The sequence below is a fragment of the Heterocephalus glaber genome, unplaced genomic scaffold (genome assembly GCF_053883595.1).
Source record: "Heterocephalus glaber isolate CG9 unplaced genomic scaffold, H.glaber_assembly_v1.0 deba00001779, whole genome shotgun sequence".
Classification (NCBI taxonomy): Eukaryota; Metazoa; Chordata; class Mammalia; order Rodentia; family Bathyergidae; genus Heterocephalus; species Heterocephalus glaber.
In genome coordinates, this window is record NW_028258466.1 from 621,148 (window position 1) to 644,315 (window position 23,168).

The 23,168-nt window shown below is 34.2% G+C and overlaps 1 long non-coding RNA gene across 3 annotated transcripts; it reads right to left on the reverse strand.

The window, feature by feature from the left end:
• Nucleotides 1-1,849: 1,849 nt before the first annotated feature.
• LOC147820990 (uncharacterized) lies at nt 1,850-22,883 on the reverse strand. Of its 3 annotated transcripts, none has more exons than XR_015447870.1 (3): nt 20,838-22,883; nt 9,684-9,757; nt 1,850-2,057 (listed from the first exon to the last, which is right to left on the reverse strand). It is a non-coding gene; the product is annotated as an uncharacterized LOC147820990 (long non-coding RNA). The 3 variants fall into 3 exon arrangements; XR_015447872.1 differs by lacking the exon at nt 1,850-2,057 and adding an exon at nt 2,094-2,453; XR_015447871.1 differs by lacking the exon at nt 1,850-2,057 and adding an exon at nt 7,622-7,774.
• Between the last annotated feature and the right edge of the window lie 285 nt (nt 22,884-23,168).

Here is a 23,168-nt window from a genome sequence, read left to right on the forward strand (position 1 = left end):
TAAATAAGGATCAAAATGTATAATTGATAGGGCCGGGGATTTAGCTCAGTGGTTCCACTGCCTGCCTCATAAGCCCAAGGTCCCGAGTTCAATCCCCAGTACCAAAAAAAAAAAAATGTATAATTGATAATGTGAAATAGGTAGGAAAGCTCTAAAGGGGTAGGGGAAGTGGGAGGGGTAGGGAAAAAGAAAGAAGGGAAAGGAAAAATATGAGAAAAGGAAAAAATGGAAACAAAGTCTTTGTAAATAGGGAGGGCAGGGGAATGGAGAAAAGAACCAAGATACATCATGTAAAGGTACAAGTTTGCAATGATGAATGTAACTGTATTGTATGCCTAAAATGTACCAATAAACTTAATGGAAAAAAATAAAAAAGAAGAGGCAAGGGGAGAAGAGACAAAGCGGGGGAGGGGAGGGGAGGGGAGGGGAGGGGCCTAAGTTTCACAATTTATATAATAAATAACTGGGTGCTAGGGGTACGGTTATCTGATAGTACTCACCTAGCATGCATGAGACCCTGGACTAAATCCTTCACACATAACCCCCCCACACACACACACACAGCAAAAAAACAAAAAACCCCTCAAAATTGATCATGGACTACACTATAAAATGTTACTATATAACTTTAGTTGTAGTTTTACATTGTTTTGGAAACAACCAAGATATTCTTCAGTGGGTGATTGGTTAAACAAAGTATGGTACATTGATACCAGGATATTACTCAAGAATAACAAAATCAATAAACTACTGATATATTTAACAATCCAAAGAATTGCACTGGAAAAAAAAGAACACAATCCCCAAAGGTTACATACTGTATGATTCTCTTTATATAATATTCTTGAAATGACAAAATTATAGAAATATCATGAGAATATGTAATTATGAGTATAATACATGAGGAATTCTTGTAGTTATGGAAATGTTCTGCATCTTGGCTGTATTGACATTAATGTCCTGACTGTAATATTGTAGTGTTTTGTAACATTGAGGGAAACTGGGTAAAGGCACACGGGTTCTCTCTGCATGATTTACAAATACATGCAAATCTACAATTGCTCAAAAAGTTCCACTTTTAAAAAGACTTCAAAGTAGAAAGAGGTAACAAAAGGCAAATTATTATTTCTGCCTGGAAAGGTTTTGTACTACATAGTACAAAATGATAATTTTATTGCTTACCTTCTATTCTATATGTTAGGTTTTGATGGACAGCAAAAAAAATGATTTGAATAAAACAGTAATACTGAATAACTATAATAGAGCTGGCTAAATTTAACATAATATGTAAATTTTTTCATTTTAAAATCTGATAATATAAATTTCTTGTTACTGCATGCCAATAAAATGTTTCTATTCTTATATTTCAGACAGCTTGCATGCAAGAACATTTTGCCTCTTAAGAACTACCTTATAATGGACTTCTATATTAAATTTCCTCTAGCGATGCCTCATGACATCGCTGATCCTAGTTAATCTTATAAACATTCTCCTCAGTGTCAACAGAAAGTACATTGAAATAACCATCTGTTGGAGGCTGAAATCTTAACTCTCTCTATGAAAATGAGTAGCTAGACACTTTTAATTTAGGGGAGTTGAGGAAGCAAATGCACACAAATATCATTTGGTATCTGTGATCATGGCCAATTTGCTAAGCATCTCTGAGTTTCTTTTTTTATATATAAAATATAGGTGCTATGATAAATGACAAAATAAGAATAGAAGTAGTTAATATCTATAGAAGTCATTAATTTAATAAAGTATATTTTAATAATAACATATTTCTATGTGAAGGCATAAATAAAATAATATAGCATGAGTAGAAACTACAAAACGCTACTCTTTAAAATCTCTTGAAGCAAAGAAAGTTTATTTTGAGGAAGAGGACCAGAAAGATTGCTGGAGCTATCTCTACAAAGTAACAAAATTAGAGTAAAATCATATAGAGGTATTTGAAAACCATTACTGCATTATGATACCTGTGTCATGGCTCACCCCTGATGGTGCTGAAGAGTAGCTTTCACAGTCATTATGCGAGGAGATACCAAGTCCTGGAGCTAAGCAAAAGAGTGAAAATGCCAGGGTTCAAATCCTAGATGTAAGATATTGGTTAATTTATTTTATGTCTCTAAATTTGAATTTTTTCATCCATAAAATGGGGCAATAATATTATAAATAAAGTACTTTGTACAAAACTTTTCATAGAGTCAGAGCACAACAAATGTTATACATTAAATTGTGATCAATACAATTGGTTCAAGGTGATACTGAGGCAACATTTTAAATATCTCCCCTGACAAGGTTAATAAAAATCATGGGAGGCATCACAATTCCAAACTTAAAGTTACATTACAAAGCTGCAGTGATAAAAACAGCATGGTAATGGCACAAAACCATAATGAGTTTTATAGAATGGGAAAAAACTTTTGTCAGCTGTTCTTCAGGCAGAGGACCTAGAATATATAAAGAATTCAAAAAAAAATTAGAGCACCAAAATAGGCAACTGAGATAAACAGAAACTTTTTACAGAAGTACAAATGGCCAATAAACACGCTAAGAAATCATTGGCGTCACTGCCCATTAGACAAATGCAAGTTAAAACAACACTGAGGTTCCATGTTAGCACAAAAACAATGGCCATCATCAAGAAATCAAATAATAACAAATGCTGGTGAGGCTGCAGGGGAAAAGAAACTCTTCTATATTGTAAGTGGGAATGTCAACTACTATAAGCACCTTGGAAATCAGTAGAGAAATTTCTCAAAAACAAAAACTAGAAATTCTATTTGACCCAGCTTTTCCATGTTCATAGCAGCACAATTCAAAATACCTAAATCTTGGAAGTGACTTATATGTCCATCAACAGATGAATGCATAAAGAAAATGTGGCATTTGTATACAACAGAATACTACTCTGCCATAAAGAAAAATGTGCGTCATTTGTAGGAAAATGGATGCACACGAAGGCCACAATGTTAAGTGAAATAAATTAAACACACGGCTTAAAAATCATACTATTTCTCTTTTATGAGAAACCCAGATTAAAAGAGCAAAATAAAAGATAGATAATAGGAACTAGGGAGATAGATCTTTCTCAAATGGGAAGGGGATGGAGAGAGAGGAGGAGGGGGAAGGAAGGGGAGGGAAAGGGGATGAAAAAGGGAATGAAGATGTGTTATGTGCGTGTACCAACTCCATACAAAGAATGTAAACACTATGAACTGAATACATATATTAATAAAAATAGAAATCATTTAAAATTCAAATAGAATCAAAGCATAAGGCTATTAAAATTTAATTTAAGTAATTGAAATAGTTAGCATGATGGTTTGCCTGAATAAGTCATCATCCTAAGAAAGTGCTATAAGTTCAATCCCCGGTACCAAAAAAAAAAAAAGAAGGCACTATGCACTCTGGCACATAAATATCTAATGAAAGAGTCATAATTGCCTAGTTAGTACATTGATGGCAGTCTTCAAGTATAAACCTAAAGTTATGATATTTTAATAATCATCTTTACATTCATGGACAAGTCATGAAAAATAAACAGATTTAAGAAATATTTATCCTATCAAGAACACTAGTCAATTCATGGAAATAGTTAATAAGAATTTTACACACATAAATTTATCACCCTAATACTCAAATAGCTTATATGAAATACATAAAGATGAGACATTAGGTCTTCTAATATTAAAACATTTGGGTACAGGAAGGAGAAATTAACTAAGAAATTCTATAATTGTAAGTAACAGCTGCACAGTCAATATTTAATCACTATATTGTGAGACAGTTCAGTAGTGGAAGACAGGATTAACATATTGCTTTAAAACATTCCATTACTTTTGGCATCTGTTTACTGATAATAAAAGACACAGCTGTTCTAAAGGATACACACTAACAGGTGTAAAGTGCCAATTTGGCATTTTACATAAAAGTTACTCCTCACTTCCTGTTGGAATACTCCAAAATTATACTGACCCATAGCTACCAATAACATAAAGGTTTTTATATTAATTTGGATTATTCTAGTCATTAAGGAAAAGATATGCTTCTTTCTCCATGAACTCAGAGTTTTCTAAACAATACACATCCTGAACTACTTATAATTTTCCTTGATGTTTTCCATAAAAGTGGTCGCATTTGAACAGTTTCTTTTGCAACTGCTCTACAACAACTTTTGTGCAATTGTAAGATAATTACAAAGTCAATATATGTGAAAATATTAAAGAATTGATAGAATATTGTAAAATGTTTTAATTTAGCCATTATATTTACTTTTAATATATAACACTTAGAGAAGAAGTCAAGGGAAAATATCAAAGGAGTCCAAAGTGTTTCAGTCATTTTCTTTTCTTTTCCAAAGATAAAGACATTTGTTAAATTAGTTTTAGAAAAACAAATTCATTGACATGTCCATTTAAAGAGTCTTTGAGACTGTCTATGCTTTGGCAGAATACATGAGGAAAAACATGTAATCTATATATTCTTTGCTTATTCGAGATTAAAGCATTCAGGTCTTCCAGTAGTTTCTTTTCTGTTTTAGCTTAGGTATAGATGATTTTAAATTTTAGAAAAATGCACTTTGGCAGTACAGGGGCCTCAGTCAGGTCATTATGTCACAACAGTATTTCTGATCCTTCTGGAAACTAACTATATTAATGGAAATTCTATTTGTTGCTTAAGGATTTTTTTTAGGGGGAGGGATGGAGATGCTGGGGATTAAATGCAGGGTCTTATAGATACCAAGGCAGGTAGACTCTACCACCAAACTATAACCGCAGCCTCTGTTCCTTAAGTTTTGAAAAGAAGCATAAAAGGTATTTTTATATTTAAAAATCAAGGAAAATATGAATTTTATTATGAAATCTAAAAAGGATTGTTTGCAATGTAGTAAAATGATGTTACTTCAGAAACCTACCATAGATTTACATGATTGTCTGGTTTTTAATCAAATATAGTCTACATATATATACATATATAAATATGTGTACATAATACAAAATCATATGATATAAAAATTCATGAGTTCTACAGACTTTAAAAATCTCTCAGCCTTCATAAATTTTATTACTATATGTAACCATTTATCCAAACTACTTTAATCTTTATCTTATTTAATTAAAACAGTATGTCAGAATGTTGATCAAGAAAAAAGTTTATTATTTAAAATTATGTACATGTTTGGTGTACCAACTTACAAAAAGTATAGTACATATTTTTAAAGACTTTTAAGCTCTTTTCCAAACCATTTAAAATTGTGAGTTATTGCTACAACTGGATATACATGTATATTCTAGTAATTACATATGTTTTATATTTCTAAGATGTTCATATGAAAACTTGCACCAACCAACTGGTATTATTAAAAAGAAACAGTTGAGGTAACTATAGAAGAAAAATTAGGAGTAGAAAGAAATAAATAGAAGCTTTGTTAGAAAACTGAGATTTTTAAAGCAATGTGTGCTAAAGAATGAAGCAATTCATATAATTCAGGGAGATAAGGCAAAAATGGCAACCAAAAGATAACATGAACTGTCAGTTCATTAAAGATAGCAAGAATAGCAGTTTAATGCCCCTTTAAAACCCAATTTTAAAAAAACAGACCTTAAAGTAATTACAAAATAGATTTTTCTAATAAAGCAAAATTTCTGTTATAAACTTGGTCAAATTTCTGTATCAAACATAAATATAGTCAGAATCACGAGATACTGGCATAGTGTTTTTTTAATATCATATAGCACTTCAATACAGTCCGATAATCCCTAACAAATTACAACTGTAGTTCAAAAACTTTAGAAAGAGAAGAAGTTAAACATCTTCTAAAATTTAGTAATCTTAATGCATGTACCCCCTGCTTCAATCTCAAAAGCTGACATTATTGGGCCAGGGATTTAGCTCAGAGGGACAGCACCTGCCTGGCAATCATGAGTCCTGAGTTTGATCCCTGGTACCAAAAAAACCAAAAAAATTGACTTTACTTCCTCTAAAATTGGTAACAAATACATAATTACAACCCTACGTTCAAATACATTTTAATAAGGTAGCATGATAAGAGTGGCAAAGCTCAGCTTTTGTGTTGTATAAAACAACTTCAAAAACCCCAGGGTATTGTTAGGAATTCCTAAAGTCAAGATGTGCTTGTCCATCTGGTAAATTCTGGGGACATAACAGTCTCCTTTTTTCCACCTCCTACTATGCAATATTTCTTTAGATAGAGCAGAGTTCACCATGTACATTCTTTAGTTTCCAAAGATTGAGATAAATCTTTGCATCAATATGTAAACCCACAGAGTAAGAATAGGTAGGGAATTTCCTTGTAAAAATATATACAAGTTTAACTAACTTAGAGAGAGGGTTGAAGGGAGAGAAAATATAGACCTTGGAATAATTCCTTTTTTTTTTTTGCTATCAGAGTACACAGTCCAAAATCTTATAATAGTACATTTGGTTAGGAAAGTATAGTTCTACATGTCATTCTAAGGAAACTACTCAGGCAAGGACAATGGAACTTCTATTTGTGATTCAAGATTTTTATGATAATATGAACCCAAAACAAAAGCCACAATAAAGAAATGACTATGCTAAAATAAAATGGAAGGAAAGCATAAAGATTATAGCAGAATAAATGAGAAGAGACTAGAAAGGCAACTGAAAAGATAAACAGAGTTATTTTGACAAGTTAAAATTGACAAACCTTTAGCTAGACTAACCAAACAAAAAGGTGACTCAAATGACTCAGGTAAACAAAATCAGAAACGAAAGAGGAAAAATTAAAACTGATACCACAGGACTTCAAAGAATCCTAAGATCACAGACATAGCTTGTTTTAGTGAACTTTGCTTTACTGCACTTAGCAGATAATGTGTTTTTCACGTTGAAGGTTTATATCCTGCATTAGCAGAATGGCAGTTGTCATTGATTTTAAAAGACTTAAAAATCCAGATTTTTTGAAAAATAAATTATGAAATAATTGTATTATCCAATGTGTCTTAATTTTGTTAAAGACCTAAGTTTTCTTATGGTGAAAATGAAAACATATAACCACTGAATGTAAGTATTTATTTGTCAGTCTTACTTATTGAAGACACTTTCAGAATCAGAGGCCCGTTTAATTGTATGCTTCTCTCTTTTGAACAGAAAATTGACAGAGATATATGAATATATATATATATATATATTTAGTAGCAACAAATAAGAACTATATAATACTTTGACATATATAGTCTTGTTTCATCCCACATAATCCTGCCAGATAATGACCGGTATTCTTGGCCCCACTGTTTAAGTGAGAAACTAAGGGTCAAGGGGATAAATGACTTTCCTAAGGTCAGAGCCATAGCTCAAACATAGCTATTGACTCTATATCTAATATTCTTTGTAGTAAACACACTGATCTTTTTTATGCCACATTTTCTCTCAAGATAGGTTCTATAAATGTGAGGATTAAGGACTGATATCCACTAATACTAATAACTGCACAAAGGTTTAGAAAATCATTACTCTTTTTAAATATCTTTTCCTAAAAGTGATTTTTTTTTTTTTTTGGTACAAGGGATTGAACTCGGGACCCTGCACTTGCGAGGCAGGCAGCAGAACTACTGAGCTAAATCACCGGCCCTCCTGAAAGTGATTTTAAAAAGCAGGTCTTACTGTCCGTCTACCACACGGTGACGACTCAATAGAAAATTGTTTTTTCATTTCACATTAAGGAACTCATGTAAGGTTATGTTTTCTTGCGCTGTGCTCACAATTTTAGTATCTTCAGAGATGACTAAAAGAAACAGGGAGTAGGAACGTAGTTCAGTGGTAGGGAACGTGCTTAGAAAACCCAGCGTCACAAAAACAAAACCCCCAAACAAATCAGTATCTTTAGAACAAAGTATCATTGGACCCATAATTCTGCAAGTTACTACACAGAATGGAAAACTAAACCAAGAGCAAAGAGATTTTAGAAGGGACTAACTTTGCATTGTCACTTAAATACTTTTGTCTTTCATTTGCAAAATGAAACATTAACCTATTTCTGTGAAGTTTACAAAAATACTTATAACTTGTAATGTAAGGCAACTTTTAAAGCAACAAGAACTGTATAAATGTAAAGTATCACATTAATGATTTGTTCATTATATTTCCTGAGGTAGATACTAATCAATCTACATATGCAATTAAATTTATTTTAAGCAATAAAACTGTTACTAAAAAGTGTACATAAATAAAAGTAAGCAAATTCTGAATAATCTAAACAATTACTCCTACTTAACACTTGCAAATTCAAAATTTTACATATAAGGGATAACTATAAAAATTCCAACTTTACTTTGTACAAATCATACACATACTCTTGCAACCTTATGTAAAGTACATCTTTACAATGAATCGTTCCCATTTCCAATTCAGAATGCTCTAACACTCTGAGTTCACTTAATGTTTTCAGTACTAAGTAGTAGTCAAATATCTACTGTCTCTGACGCTGATGATGTTACTACTGATTTTCCAAGAACTGAAACCACAGTAAGATACACAATAAAAACTATAGCAAAAATGTAACCTTTATGATCTTGCCTTACTTTAAGAATCATCACAAACGTAAGCCAATAAATCTTTTCCCCTCTAAAAAAAAATCACTATGAATGTAAATTACTATTCCATATTTTTGGGGGGGGGGTACCGGGGATAGAACTCGGGTCCTTGCGCTTGCACAGTAGGCAGCGAAACCACTGAGCTAAATCCCCGGCCCCTTACTATTCCATATTTTTAAAATAATTCATTTGTCTAAGAAATGTTAGGAGCATATTTTTCTTTTCTTTGGTACTGGGGATCGAACTCCAGACCTTGCACTTGCGAGGTAGGCGGCGGAACCACTGAGCTAAATCCTGGACCTCAGGAACATATTTCTAAATATGTTTAACAGAAGTTAAATATGTGAAATTATACTATTTTTCAAATTCTCTGTATTATTTTAGATGATTATTACTCTATAATCTCTAATAACTAAAATTAAACCTAATAACATATTCAGTAGTCTTTATATCTTTCAAAAAATTGCTCAAAACGTATGAAGTTATATGAGGTATGTTAACTGCCTTGCCAAAATTTTACTTTCTGATCTATGATTTTTCTATAGCTTGCAATTCTGATTTCTCCTAAAATACTCAAAAAGACTATTTAGAAACATTCTCCAACATCAATCCTAATCCACACTAGCTATTTCCTTTCTTCCTCATCTCCTAATTGCTAATAAGTTTCTTTCTTCTTATCACATCATCTCCTTAAGAGATTACTGTCAATGAAAGGACAGGAAACTATATGCTGGCAAACTACCCAATAAAATAGATAATCTTCCTTATTTCCACTCTCCTCTACTGATAAAATTCAAACAAGATATTTAAATAATGAAAAAAAGAGCCAAGTCTAGGTTTTGTTCTGAACATGGTCAGAACAAAAAAGGATAATGTCTGAGACCTGTTACACACAGATGGCATTTATGCCATACACGTGTTTAGCAGCACTTATGCAATACTTGTAACAGTGACAGTACACATCAGTTGACATATTGAATCCAAAGCTTTAAGAATAAAATGAAAGAAAGAGAAATTACTAATTACTCAACTAACAAACTATTTGAAATTGTGCATTAAAAAATTTTAAGAGGGCTTTTAAATTAGAAAAGCAGGAATTACCAAGAAGTTCCTGGTGATTTTCTGAATTCTTCATTTGTAATTATATCAAACTTCTTAATTCTCATATTAAGTCTCTGAAAATAAATGAATATTTTATAAGTTTTTAAAAATTTAACATTGGAAGCAAAAAAAAAAAACAAACCCACTCAAATACCAAAATACAAACAAAAAGCTAAAGAAGACAACATACATAATTATAATTCTCAGGAGAAACAACAGGTAGGATAATTAAGAACAATATTTAGAGCCTCCAACATCTACATATCTGTAGAATTCTAAAAGAAGACACATGAAATTTTAACAGATGAAGATGAATATAATCTCCTAGGCTTCACAGAAACATAAAAACAGAAAGTTTCTCCTTCTAGATATTAAAATTTCTTAGGTACCAATAATTATAAAAAGAATGGTGCTGATAACAAAATAGACTCTATTAAGGCTAATAAAAAAATGTAACAGGAAAAAACTCTCATTTACTGGTCATATAATATGGATAAACATTTGATTTATTTGTTTTATTCATACATTTAAATGATGTATTTTTAGCATTTGCGATGAATTTATGAATTTATTATCTCCGTTTTACAGATGAGGAAAGGCAAATGTGTCTAATTTAGACAAAAAACACAGCTTTATTTTATGCTACATTATTAATAATTCTGTACATAATAAGTTAGCATAAGATAAAGGTAGAACTACAAGTAAATATGACTTATTCATTCAGTTCAAGAGACAACTGGATAATATTTTTAAGAAGGTAAAATACTCATGTTACTTTTCATACCAAATTAATTTCTATATGAATTTTAAATTGAAATGAAAAAGTATAAGAAGGAAACATAAATATATATTTTTATTATTATTTTGAATTGAGATTATTCTCTTTAAGAAGGATGTCAAGAGCAAAAGCCATAAAAGAAATCTCTTAATATGACTGATTACATGAAAACTAAAAAACTATAGGGTAAAATACATCACATCAAGTTAAGTACAAATAATAAACTGGTAACAATTTTTAATACTAAGGACAAAGTTTTATTCTGTTTTATTTTGAATTCTTACAAATAACAAAAATACTGATGCCCCAAATAGAAAAAAAATGGTAACGAAGAAATAGAATGACACAAAATTTTCACATATATGAATTTATCCCAATAAACAGGAAATAAACAGTTATACATTTTTGTCAAGATATGCTTGTGGGCAATGTTAGCTGATAAATCCCTTTATTCTTTTGTGTTTCCAGATCTGACTACAAAAGTCCACCCTGCTTTTACATATTCCTATATATGACATACTTTCACCTTCGCTCAATGAATATTTATTTACCAGCTTTTACAAAACCCCAAGTTTCCCCTTCTTTCATGAGATATGTTTCTCATTAATAAGCAGCATCCCTACTGTAATAGACTGAATAAAGTTATATCCATTGTGTAGTCTCTGACAAATGTGAAAAAGTAGGAAAACCATTAAAGAAAAATACAAGAGAAAATATTAATAATATTAGAGTAAGGATTTTTTTATTAAGATATCAACACACGAATATAACTCAAAAACACTGTACAGTGATGTTATGGCTTGTATCTAGATGTCCCCCCAAAGCCTCATGAGCTCATAAGTGGGGCTTTTCAGAGCTAGCTCAATCTAGGGCATGTGATACTGGGATTAAGGATGTGGATAATAGAAGCCCCACCCTGGGTGTGAGTGGCACCAATCAATAGGCTTGTAGCCTGGATGTAACATAAAGGGGCAGAAGGCAGCCTTGCTACTTATGCTTGCTGCTTCACTATCTCCTGCCTGCTTGCCATGGACTGTTTCTCCTCTGCGATGCCCCTCTGCCATGCCACCCTGCCTTAGAGCCAGCCAACTATGGACTGAAACTGCTACAAACTGTGAGCTAAATAAATCTTCCCTCCCTTAACTTGTGGGTGTTGGGTATTTTGTCCAGCAATGAATAAAGTAACTAAGACAAGTACAAGTAGCTATGAAAAATAATCTTGAATTTATATAAAGTTTAAAAGTTGTTTGTGTATGTGTGTTTAGGGATACAACCCTATGTAATAAAAATATAGCAGGAAGGATACATAAATCAATTTTAGAATAGCTGTCCCTCAAAGGACAGAGAGAGGGAGGGAGATAGAGTAAGATGGAGGAGGAGAAGGCTTAGCTGTATACTGTCTTTTCTTTTAAGAAATATTTACAGCAAAGGTTTATTAAAATACAATTTATAATTCAGTGAGACTGGGTGCCAGGGCAGTGGTGTCGATCCTACACTTCTAAAGAGCTCGCACATGACACACAAGTTGTTGAGTTATGGACCACAGTATAGATCCTTGGAACTAAAGGAAAGTATGCTCTTTTTACTAAACCTTGATGTTGAGCACAAAAGTATCTATTTTTTGTATGTTTGAAGTAATGCATAAGCAAAAATAAAAATAAAATTCAGGAGAATTCCTAACAGCCTCTAGGAGGTGCTACCAATCAGTAGTAAAAAATGCTGTTGTTAACTATATATATAGCCTGGGGTGTTCTCATTTTTCACACATAAAATAATATTTAGAATACACATAAACGCATATGAAAGTAAGAAAGGCATTTAGAGAACTAAGAAAAATGCCATGATAGTAGCTTAAATGCTTGAAAAACTGTTTTATAGTAGATATTCACATTTTACTTTTTTGTCATTTAGTCCCTAAAAGTTGACAGACTATGTAACCTAACCCTAACCTATTCACTTGTCATTGATGAGATACTCCTGAAGGGCACTTTTTGAGGTGTTCTTAAATTATAAAAAATGAAGTGCAAAATCATTAATTCAGATGAACATTTAAAGTACAATAGATGTACTGCAGATTGATATTTTGATTATCATAAGCAAATAACCTCACAGAAACGGAATAAACTGTTTCATAAGTGGATATAAATTTCTATAGCATCAAATAGTGAGTTTAAGTTTGTATTAATTTATTAATCCTTAAATATAGACTATAAGGCCTATAGAAGATAGAATTTTGATTTGTACTCTATAATAAGAGGGGAAGGGGTTTATTTATTTATTTATCTTTAATAAATTTTATTTTATTCCATTACCCCCCTCAAGCCCCCTTCCCTTCCCATGTACAAAAGCTTTGTTTCCATTTTTCCTTCTATTTTGACTTTTTTCTCGTCCCTTCCTTCCTTTCTCCCTTTTCCTCCCTTGTTCCCCTTCCCATTTGAACTTTCTTCCCATTTCTCAACATCCATTATCCATCTCAGTCCTTATTTCCACATTCAGTTTCTCAGAGAAACTGCAGCATTTAAACATGTACTCTACTATTTTTCAAGCATCAAGAATTGTTTCTGGCATACAAAAGCAAATCCTCAAGAAATAGCAATCAAATGAATGAATGGATAAGCAAAACTTTGTTAGTAAGTCCAATATACTAGGATGTTGTAAGGGTCATAAGGACAAAATCAAAAGATGGCCTTGCCTTTTATGATATGGACATAGAGTGGAAAAGACAGATACATAAAGTTAACTTATATATCATATCATTATATTATACATAATAAATAATATAGATACACTTAGAAATCTATATATTTTTATATAGTAGAAACAAGTATGGTGATGTAGAATGGATGGAAAATACATACGTAGGAGAATTGTATGTTTCTAAAATGGAATTATAAGATGAAAATTTGAGAAGCAAAGGGTAGATAAATTCAACTAATGTCCAGAATTTCTTGAAATGGGCCTCCAAAATGTTCTCTTATGACTTTCTTTGAGAAGTTATAAATATCAGTTTAAAAATCCATATTCTAAAGCAAACTTCATAGGACATATCATACATTATTTTTTAACGACGTAAGGGCTCTCCTTCATTAGCTTAAGTAGGAAGTTAACCAGAATGTATAGCATCACATTCTCGTCAGTATCTCAGCACTAAGACGGTGTGGGATTCTATGATACTATCACAATGAGTAACTTACCAAGAGCTATCTATGTTATACTTGGGTGCACAGTAACAGAATTTTCATTTTTAAAAATGCTTTGCTTTTTAATTATAAAATTCCCTTAAATGGGTGAAAAGAGATAAAAGATGTGACTCATTCAGTGACTATGTTCTAGGCATTGTACTAGTTGCTTCATATTTCATCCTAGTCTTTATGAACTCTACAAGGTAAATATTATCCCTCTTTAACACAGAGGAAACACACAGAAATTAAACAGTCTACGTAACGTGGGTATTAGTCATGGATAGAACTGAAAATGAATCCCAGAGGTGTCAAGCTCCAAGGGCCACAGACTCAGATTGTATTAATGATTTGGAAATACAGGACAAATAGGCCTTATATTTGAATAAAAGTTAGAAATTTAAAAGAAGCTTGCATATTTTACTGATTTATAATGTGCTTCTTTTAAACTACTATCTTCACTTGTGGTTTGTTTCTTCCTCCTTTGGAAAAAGAAAGGATGTAACATTAGGCTTAGTCTTGCAGGTAGATGTGAATAGGCAGTTTATGCCTTAAATGTTCAAAAACTTGACCAATTAGAAATTAATTCAGAGTAGCTTAATTTCTTTGAAAACTTACCTATGCCATTTATCTACATCATAGTTTTTCTCCTTTAAGATAGAATGCAATTTAATACCATTTGCTTTGTTAGAAATTATTCCTAATTATTCCTCTGAGTTAGGCCAACCAAATTATACATACACACACAAAAAGATATGTAGATATAGATATATACAGATGTGGTGCTGGTTTTACAGGCATGCAGAACACAAAGCTATAGGTCATAGAGGCTTCCACCTAGATTTCAGAGGTAGGCCTGGGAGACCAAGCAGGGTTCCCCAAGAAGACAGTGCGTGAAGCTGTGAGAGAGAAGCCAAAAGGGCAGTGGAGACCCTAGGACAGTGACGGCGAAACTTTCAGAGCCTTCAATGATACTAACAGCTCACTGTGGCATGCATGCCCTAAATTCACCACCACAGCTCCAGGAAGCTGAAGATGCCAGGAGCATGGAACAGCTGCTGAGGAAAGCTGCAGGCAGTGAGCAGAGCCACCCAAGGAAAGGGGCTATGAGTACTGCAACTGGAAATGCTGTAGGGCAGTGCCACCCAATCCCTTTGGAGCTCACATCTGGCCACAATTTGCTCCGGGTGCTGGACATGGAACTACAGGATTTGATGTCTGTCCTACTGGGTTTCAGTCTTACTTTGATCCGATTCCTTTCTATCCGCCTGATCCTCCCTTTTGGAATAGGAATGTTTACCCTGTGCCATTTTATGTTAGAAGTGTTTAACTTTCATTTTTTATTTTTACAAGGGTTCACAGTGAAGGGTTTGCCTTAAATCTCTGAAGAGACTCTGGATTTGGACTTTTCAGCATTGGTGGAATTGTTAAAATTTTGGTAACTCTTAGAGATGGACCAAATACATTTTGTATAATGAGATAAACACGAGCCCTTTGGAGGCCAGGGGTGTGTTAGGTATTTTGTCCCAGTGTGGGGAAAGTGACTAAGACAGATATTGGTACCAGAATAGGGTAGTTGCTGTGACTGTACATGACCATGGGGTTTAGAAGCTTTGGAACTGGTTTATGATCTAAAATGGTTTAGATCTAAAATGTTCCCCCCAAAATCTCATGTTCAGAGTTAGGGTCTAGTTGGAAAGGGTGAGCCACTGAGGGTGTAACTTAGAAGGGTATATTCTTACTCTTGGCTCCTCTCTTCTCTCTCTGCTTCCTGGCCACTATGCAGTAGACAGTTCTTCTCAACTATGCCCATCTACAATATTGTTTCTGCCTTGGAACAAGCCAACCATGAACTGAAACCATGAACCAAATAAACCTCTCCTCCTTCAAATTGCTCTTGTCAGGTATTTTGTCCTAGTGCTGGGAAAGTGACTAAGATACATGGATAGGTGAGGACGGAGAATTCTCGTGATTATGTGGCAGAGCTACAAATCAGATCTATGAACTACCTCAAAAGTATTATTGTCCTCAAACACAAAAGCAGTATCATAAAACATGAATCAAATATAAAGTATTTAATATTACATTGTAATAAAAAGAAAATGCTATGTATTACATAAGCAAATTTACATTATGTGAAACCAAGACCATAATACTATTTGCACAAAAATTTCAGATGAATTTGTAACATCATTTTCTGAAAGCCTGAAAACACATTTCCGTAGTAAGCTCCTCAGGGTAGCATGATGTAAATGTCCTATTTATCTATCTCCAAAACCTCATGGTTTAATAAATTATCTTTCAAAATTCTGTGGATTAACAAGCTCAGGTAGGCAGTTTTCATCACTCTAGTTATCTCAAATAGATGTATAGACGAAGATACAGTTATCGGAGGGCATCATTACTCGATGTCTGGCACCTGAGCTAGGATAGCTGCAACTAGGAAAGCGTCTCTATCTCCATAGAACTTCTTCACCTAACTACCTTAAGTGCTTTCTCACACAATGAAAGACTAGGGTAGACTGCTTCCCCAGAGCAACTGTTTCAAGATGCCAGGAGAAAACCTGCAAGGTTTCTATAGCTTAGCCTTGGAAGTCATATAGGATTGCTTCTGTTATTATATATATGTCATATGGCAAAGTAATAATAAGCCCACACAAATCCAAAGGAATGGAGGAAGAAAATCCACTTCTTATTGGGAGAATGGCTTATATGTACAAGAAAGGAAGAACTGATGATGCAGCCAACTACTTCAACAACATGTTTTTGGAGAATTTTTGAGAATATATCAACCCAAGCTAATAAAAAAATGATGTTCCATAGGAAAACATAAAGCTGACTTCCCAAAGAGAATGGAGACCCTAAAGTGGTCCCTTATTTTTCAGTATACATTTGAATTTAAAATATGTATTATATTTTGAAAACAGCATTCAGCCAAAGGATTTTGTTCACTCTTGTGCAACCGTGTGATCCCTGAATCAGCAGCATCAGCAATCCATGGGAACTAGTCAGAAATGCACAGTAATATCAGACTCATTCTGTACCTACTGAATGAGAGCATGCCCAGAGATTCATATTCACTTTAAAGTTTAGGAGATACTGACTTAGGCAATATACTAGCACAGAGTACCCTTATACTTGTCATCTGAAGAAATCTAGACAATATGAACTACTCCTCTTAACTTTGGGGGAAGAGAAGGATTATATATATATATATTTTTTTTCTTTTTTTCTTTCTTTTTGGTACCGAGGATCAAACTTGGGACCTTGCGCTTTCGAGGCAGGTGCCGGAACCACTGAGCTAAATCCCCGGCCCTATCTTTTGGTTTTTAAAGGAAGAAAATAGCTAAGCAAAATAGCTAAAACTTGATTGTTCTAATAAAAATCTCTGAAAATTTAAAAAATGTATGCGTGAGAGGATTGTCTTGTTTTCATCTGGGATGAATGATCATCCTTATGTATGTGGAGAAATGTTGATTTTATAACAATTTTTATATAAGCAGGAAAATCAAGGAGAAAAACAAAAAAGCAAAGAAAAAATAGATAAGTACATTATATACATTCAATTATTTACATGTATAAACACATGAAAAACTTTTCGCTATCATTAGTGAAATATTTAGAGTATACATTTGGCATCACTGTCTTGCAAATAACTAGCTGTCATTTACCAGTACCTCTAGATAAAATGAAAGCAAGTTTAAAATAAAAATGCCCTTTTGAAAGAACAGTAAGTCAACTTTTGAAACATACCATTTCCTTCCAAAAATATGTTCAATCCATTTACAATTTCTTGCCTGTTTTAACTTGTCATTCATTTCTATGATCTACATTTTTAAAAAACCTAATTAAAATACCTAAATGAAAGTTTTAAAAAATCAAATAAGTTCAACATTAAAGATTACCTAAATCACAAGTTATTATTTTATCTTATTTATCAAGCACCTAGATATAAATTCTACCTAGAAAATTATATTTGGGGCTGGGGATGCAGCTGAGTGGTGCTGCGCCTGCCTGGGAAGTACAAGGTCCTGAGTTCAATTCCCAGTACTGGAAAAAAGAAAGAAAGAAAATTATATTTGGATATTTAAGCCCTTTATAAACAAAAACTTGCATTTAAGAAAGAACTGGAGGGCCGGGAATTTAACTCAGTGGTTCCGCCACCTGCCTCGCAAGTGCAAGGACCCCAGTTTGATACCCAGTACCAAAAAAAAAAAAAAGGTAGTACAAAGAAAGAACTGGAAATGTTAGGTTGGCTTCCAAAGTCCCAGATACATTTTACAGATAAAATGTAAACACTTGATGTAATAATTATTTAAAGGGGATATTTTGGTTTTGTGTGTGTGTGAAACTCAGAAAGATTAGTTGAAAGCATACCGACTTTCCAGTGTAGAAAAGAAAGGCAAGTAAGTCTCTATTGTAGTACTCTCCTATCATCATCAATCAGCCAAAGAGGAGGAGAGACCTCTTTTCCACTTTAATTTTATTACGGCAGCATCTTATAGGATCTAAAGTGAAAGCCTCACAAGGCAATGCAGATGTCAACAACTCTTTTCTCTTTTGTTACTACAGACTTTTTATCTCTTTCTGACTTTTTCTGAATTTTCGGTAGCCTAATAACTTGGCTTATAATAATTTGGCTAACATGTTCTCAATTTTATTTTCCACTTCTTTGATTAAAAATTGACTTAGGGGAACAAAAACTCAACTCCTTAAATGCCAGATACTGCCTATCATTCTAATCCAATCTCCATTTATTCCATTCCTGTACTCACCAATGCATTTGCAATTGTTGTTCCTCCTGCCTCACAAATCCTATTCTTAGGGGCTGCGGATGTAACTCAGTGGGAGAGCCCTTGCCTACTATATACCAAGTCTGGGGTTTGAGTCCCGGCACTTCTCCTCTATTAACTCCTCATTCAGATTCACCTCATTAGTTTCGTCCATAGGTTTCTCCATTTGGGAGTGGGTACCTGTCTAGAGCATCCACAGTACATACTACACAATAAAACTTGTTATACATTGTAATTATGTCCCCTCTAAAGAACAAGAAATGTCCTCTCATTCAACATTGAGTGTGATACTCAATAAATGTCACCAAATAAAGAAATGAATATACAACTAAAGTAGAAATGGGGGAATTTGCTATAGTGATTTCAAGTCTGATGTGTGCAAAGTGGGAGAAATTTATCTCCACTTCTCATTACTTTACAAGGTTTTTTGAAGACTGAATAATAATTATGTAGAAATAATTACTTTAAAAGGTTATTTCAGATCTTGCTGTATGAATATTCAAAACAAAATAAAAAGTTACATGATGTTAGAAATGATTGTGTATTTGGAGATCAAGTTTAGCATCTTAATTTCAGAAATGGTTATTTCTACAAGCATAATCAGGGGGAGGTCTTCGAAGTCCTACTTTTCTATTTACTGAAATGATGAACTTAGAAAAAAATGTGCTTAAAGAAACGGACTTGAGATTTGTAAGAAACTTTGAAATTCAGAACAGAGTATTATTCTTCAGAAATGAAATTTCTGTTCCTATCCCAGTCGCACAGAATCAGAAGCTCTGGGCATAGTGCCCAGCAATCTGCTCTCTTAGTGATTCTGATGCATGCTCAAGTTTGCTAACCACTGGAACAGAATTTTAAAAGTTAGAAAGATACATTTATGTGTAGTACTTTAAGGAGGAATAAAAGTTGTGATCCAAAATCAACTAAGTAGAGAAAACAATCTCAAGGCAGCAATGGTGAGAATCCACTTGTGTGTTATTAGTATTACTGGAAACAATGAACAAGCCTTGTAAATTTAAAATTTTTAAATTGAGGCAAGATTACCAAAAGATCTACAATAAAGTTCTCTTGCTCTCTCATGCTCATGGAGAAAGTCAGGTAAAAACTGAAAACCTCACTTTTCATTTAGATTTGCAATGACTTTTTCTGTATTTAAACTTTGTTCTGTTAATGGGAATAACATTTGAAATGGAACTAGTAGAGTACTAAAATAGTTGTGTGCACCCAGTTAAAACTAGTCACTTTGGGCTTCTATTGTCTTATACATAAAACGGGTTGGATAATTTTTTTGGCTATTGTTTTGCTTTTTGGTTTTGGTCGGTACTGGAGATTTAAGCTGCCAATGAGCTACAGCCTTAGCTCCTTTCAATTTTCGAGACAGGGTTTCACTATGTTGCCAAGGCTGGCTTCAAACTCTTTCTTGCCTCAGCCTCCCTAGTAGCTGGAATTATAAGCATGAACCACTGTATCCGACCTTCACTAGGAATCCATGAATACCAGCTTTCTCCAAATATTTCCCAAACAAGTCTAGTTCATTTAAATATTCTAACATCATTACTGGTATTTAAATTTGTCTCTCAATTCTAGTTAAGTCAGTGATCAACATTTGGGTGTCTCATATGTATTATTTTCTTTGCAAGTAGGTACAAGAAGAGTTCATCTATTTTTGGTTTTAAATTTAGACTCCAATCCGAAGTTATTTAGTGGCTCCTCCTTCCACCTTCTCAGAGAGACTGGAGGAATCTTGCAAAAATACAATGAAAATAAAGAGATGAGTCAAATGTTTGGAGATGGAAAAAATATATCAAATTTACATTTTTAGTTAAGAAATTTAGGTGTGATGGGATGGATTTCAGTTTCCAAATCTTAGCCGCTAAACTTTAAGACACAAGCAGAGTATCAAATGGCCAATGAAAACAACACAAATCTGTCTGAATTAAGCTTCACATTCTTCAGGTTAAATAGTGTATCTAAAATCTAATAAATAAAGCTGCACGGTGCATGGCGACCTTCCCGACAAAACGCGTCCTAGAAAGACCTGCAGGCCTCACCTCTGCATGGGTTTGGCGTCATTGCTATGGCAACGGAGGCTGGGATGCTAAGTTAACACCTTTAGGAGCTGGGCTTGGGAGAAGGATCCCAAGTTCGAGCCCAGCCTGGGTAATTTAGTGATTTAAAAACGAAAACAAAAACACTAAAAGGGCTGGGGATGCAGTTCAGTGCGCGAGACAGGAGGGAGAAGAGAGGACTTTGAGGGATTCACATCTGAACGTCCTCCTTTTTTCTGGCCAACACCATAGCCTTGAGAAGAGGCAAGTGGGTAATTTGGGGAGGATTCTCTCTCCCTGGACATCCCAGCCTCGCTGTTAACTCCAAGTCAACTCCCCAGACTCACAACCGTTACCTCAGTCCTGAGGGCCCTGCTGTGCTGCGGCCATCTTTCCCCGGAGCAAGCCGCAAGGGCTTGTGGGGCGGGCGCGGCAAGGGCCGAGGCCCAGCCGGGCGCTGCTGGGGACCAAGTCGCCACCTCACCGGCTCTGCCACTCCAGGCTCTGGCCAGCGAAGATGCAACCCAGCACTGACTCAGCGCAGCACTGGTCAAAGTGGCGTCAGGGAGTTTTGTATTCCCCTCGTCCCCATATACTGTATACCTGTCCTTTCTGGGCCCAGATGACTCACGAGAACTTATTTTCAATGCAGGCAGTGTGACCTGCTCCAGGACTGCAGTCTCAATAGGACATGCCACCCAAGATTTGTTAGGCTGAAATGAGGTCATACAAGATAAATGCCCGGCTTTATCTAGTATATGGGTGGTAAATACTCCATGACTACTAAGCAGAGGGCAGAATTCAGGACTGGAAAGAAAAAATGAGTTTCTTCATCCAAGAAGATACCGTAGGACCAATAGAGATTATCAGCTAAAAAATGAGTCCACATTTTTATGGCTGGTGCAAATGTATGATGGAAATTTTGTTATCCTGTTTCCTGGTGAGCTGCTCTTTATTGTTAATTAAAGGGGGTTACTACCTGGAAGGAAGTAAATTTATAAAAAGGAGTCGTGGGTGAAAAATAGTAGTATTGGATCATGGGAAACAGGATGCCTCCAGCAAGAGTAAAGGGTGGGCTACAGGCAGAACTCCAAGTATTACAATTTGTTAAAGATCTTAATATAAAGACGATCCACGAGAATTATGGGAGATGGTGTGTGGAGACGTATTTTACACAAAAATAAATTCATTAAAAAATGTTTCAACTTTTTGTAAAGTACCTGTACACTCTGTAGCTGGTTTGTGAAGAGACAAAAAAAGATCATAACCTAAACTTTGTCAAAAATCTAAATCTTGCCAAGTTCTTCAATGAATTCTAACCCCTAAAGTCCAATAATTATCATATAAAACAAAGAAGCAGCAATATCTAAGCTGCTCCCCCAAGATGGAGGTAGGTAGGATTTCTTAAATTATGTTCTGTCCTTCCTCTGAACTTCATTTTCTCCTTCTCTGTCTCCATTCCACTTTAAACAAGAATGACAACTTCTGTTAGATATGCCAGCTGAATTTGTGTATTCCCCTTCCCCAGGGATGACCTAGTATACTATTTCCCAGTTGCAGTCTACAGTTTATAAGTTATTATGAAGGATAGTCTTAAGAATAAAATTAAATAATCATCTCTTAATTTATTTAAGTTTTTTTTTTACAAGTTTTGAAACTGTTTTCAATATAAAACCCAGTGAATCTTCTTTTATAAAATAACCATTTGACACATGATAATACAAAAATGGTTTAAAAACTGACTCACTGTCTTACGACCATATCTATTTCTACTGTGACTAATTTTCTTATATTTAATCATGAAGTTTCTGGAAGATGGGTTAAATGATGAAAAAATGGGCGGCCATGAACACACCCTTTAATTTCATTTCCAAACTGGTGCTTCATTCTACAGATAATATCTTGGATGTCTTCTTTTGATAAGTACATGGGTAATTGTCTAGACAGCCGAACTGCTTCTCCCTGTGAAAAGAAAGTCAGACATTATTTACCCTGAAGCAGAAAGCACATTATCCTAACAAGACAAAGTTATTTTCATCTTATTAATTCACTCAAAAAATACCTATTAAGCATCAACTATGTTGTAGGTTCTGGAGATAACACTGGCAAGCAAGAAAATAAGACCTTTGCTCTTGTGAAATTTATATTCTAGAGCAGAGAAAAAAACATAGAAAGACAATTTTATTGACTAATGCACAAAATTAAACTTAGCAACATGATAGGGACTGACTGTGTAGTTAGGAAAAACTTACTTGAAAAGATACATTTAAGCTTCTATTTAAACTATCATGCATAGATCACGGGAAAGGAAACTCATTTCAGGCACAGAGAACAAAAGAAAGTTCAGGATAGTGCAGCACAGTTTTTAAAGGGAAGAGACAACACAAGGAGTTAGGCAGAGGCAAGGGAATATACAGAGAAGTAACCAGAGTTTTTAAGCAAAAGCCTGACATGTACTTCACATTTCAAAGTAATCAGCCTGGCTGCATGTGAAGTATGGTTTGAGAAACGTCAAGAAGAGAAGCAAGGCTCCTGCTGACAATCACTGCAGCGAGGCTGTGACTAGGGTGACAGTGCTAAGAAGAAAGGCAGCACAGATTGCTGATGTGAGCTGATGGCAGAGTTATGAAATCTGAGGAAGAAGGATCACAAGTTCAACCCCAGCTTGGGCAACTCAGGAAATTAGC